Source organism: Amblyraja radiata, unplaced genomic scaffold, assembly GCF_010909765.2.
Source record: "Amblyraja radiata isolate CabotCenter1 unplaced genomic scaffold, sAmbRad1.1.pri scaffold_631_ctg1, whole genome shotgun sequence".
Lineage (NCBI taxonomy): Eukaryota > Metazoa > Chordata > Chondrichthyes > Rajiformes > Rajidae > Amblyraja > Amblyraja radiata.
In genome coordinates this window covers 67,501-70,115 of record NW_022630663.1, presented here as the reverse complement: position 1 = coordinate 70,115, position 2,615 = coordinate 67,501, and the positions used below count along the sequence as shown (strand labels likewise).

The window sequence follows — 2,615 nt, the reverse complement described above, 5'->3', positions numbered from 1 at the left end:
GAGGAGTTACGATGAGGGATTACGTGAAGAACCCGCTCAGTGCGCAGGCGCGGCATACTTCCAAGCAGTGGTGTGGAATGACAGATAGACACAGTTATTTGAAGTAAACATAGTGAAGATAAGGAGACATCAATTTATTAGTTTGATCCATATAATGAGGGTGGGAGCGGAGGGCACGTAATCCCTCATCGTAACTCCTCATAAAATACAGATCAAACTTCAAACTGGTAAGTTCTCGTTTAATCTTACTATTTTACTTCGGAATCACGTGAGTGACTACGTGAAGACTTCAAAGCTCTGTGATTTCAACCTGTGTAACAGTTCATACTTCACTCGCTGCCGAAGTCATTCGAGGGAGGAAGTATGTTATCGTAATCAACCATGGATCTGTTTGTAAAAACAATAATGGTGTTATTAACAACAACAAGACCAATTGCTCCCCCGGGCTTAAATTATATATATTTTTGCAGATACTTTTTCTGCAAACGATACAGGTTCTGTCAGTGGTTTGTTATAAAAGTTTGGAACGTATACTCCCTAGACCACCCTGCAGTAGCCAGGATGTGGTCCATAGGACCGTCCATCCTCTTAGTTACTGACGTGGAAGCTGTCCTGGTGGAATAAGAGTCTATACACGTTAGTATTTACTCCAGCAACTCCCAGTACCTGCTTGAGCCACTAGAGATAGTTTAGCTCGTCACCCGACCATGAGGTTTCCTGTGGCTGACCCATAAGACTTTTTCCTCTCCCTCCGTATTCCTTATTGTATCGATCTCTCAGTGGGTCATGACACATAAAACGTGGTTCAGGTGGGTATGCCCGGAATTTCATGACTGGACCTGATGTTCCTGATCTGTTCTGTTTGGCCAACCCTTGAATGGGCATGTGACACTATCTGGTGTTATAACCATGTTGTCCCATCGCAGTAGATGGGAGAGCTGGCTCTCTGTGTTGATGTAAGGCCACCAGCATGTCCATCTTCAGGGTAGGCTGTTCCAGGGTGAGTGACCTGGCTGGTGATCATCCCCTAAGGTATGTCAGGATTTCACTGACATCCCAATTTGGGTGTACCTATTTCTGGGGAATGGATTGATATACCTCTCCTGTATCTGATCACCAATGAGCGGTACCCAAGTTGAGTAGGCTGACAGAACATGTCCTTCATTGTGGTGAAGACCTGCCAGGAGCTCCAGTACAGTTTTTTGTTATAGTTGAATGTGTAATTCCTGTTTTGGAAAACAGTGTACCATTTCTTGATGCTCCTCAGGTGTGTTCCCTAGGATATGCGACGGAATGCTGTCATCAGGTTGATAGTGCTGCTGATCCAAGCACAGCAATGGTCTTCCCAATTCTGCAATTATTTTAATGACCATGTCGAGGATCACTGGGAACCATGCTTGTGGACTTGGTCCACTGTAATTTGCGCAGTACCCGACTGATGAAGCCGTAGTACCTATTGAAGAGGTAGAAGGGAAGGAAAACAGAGATTATGTTCCCCCCACCCCTCAATACGCGGGAATGTCTCCATTGCCGCTGCCTTGAGATTGGTTTCATGTGACGTAAGTTAGTACGTGGTGATTTAATTGGATATAAGGAATCGATATCTGGTGTCCATATTGCTTAGTAATTTCAGCAAATATTTTTGGTTTAAATGTATGTTTACAGTATTTAGCTCACCTGATATGTGAGTTACTGATGGTCAAACATGTTTGACGACATACGGTTTCCAATTGTTAATAAATTGTCACCTAATATCGATGTTCTCCGCCCAAGTGGTTTGGTATATGCCACCACTGTGATGTTGTTATCTTATAAACGAACATGCAAATTTGGTGGATTACTGAGCAAATGCTTCACTAGAATTAAGTAAGTTAATATATAACATGTTTAAGTCAATTCATATTGGCATTAAGTGTTACAAGCTCAGTAACACATCAGGACACATAAGATGTTACTCAAAACAGGTGGAAGTGTACAACCATAATCCTTCCTGCCGATAATTTCCATGATAACATTAAGATTAATCCATTTGCCCCCATATTACAGGTATGGAGATAGTTTTGAACACTAGTATCTCAGCTCATAGGAAAGGTACAAAGTTCAGTAGCTGGTAATGCTGCTATATCCCAATTACTTTGCCAAGTAGTTGATTGGTGGTTAATGCACCATGACTGATAGTCTTAATGAATACCAGATAACAAAGTTGTGGATGGTCAACGTAAATATCTGGACATATATTTTGTGCACCGTTCCCAGAGGCACTGCAATACTGGATCGATGCGTGGAGTGGACGGAGCAAGCCCCTATTCCATCTCCCTGTTCCAAAATTCAATTTAATATATGGTCCCTAGATAAGGGACGTATCAGATTATTAAACTGATAAGAACAGATACTACACTTGATCTTAGCCAAAAGGCCGAGAAGCGATGCAGCTAAAGCTGTATCCAAGGATAGCGTGTCGTTAATATATAGACATGCCATGACGGAATGTTTCTAAGTGTCAGGGCTAGTTGATTCTGGATAACTTTGACTTAAATGCCGCAACGCTCATCATGGTTACTCCATCCAGGTAATTGCGGTATATCCGAAACTTATATGAGAAGGTACTGAATAGT

At 42.2% G+C, this 2,615-nt stretch overlaps 1 non-coding gene across 1 annotated transcript; it reads right to left on the bottom strand.

Annotated features, from left to right (window-relative positions):
* Positions 1-2,236: 2,236 nt before the first annotated feature.
* Positions 2,237-2,428, bottom strand: LOC116970198. The gene has a single exon (XR_004411053.1). It is a non-coding gene; the product is annotated as a U2 spliceosomal RNA (small nuclear RNA).
* Between the last annotated feature and the right edge of the window lie 187 nt (positions 2,429-2,615).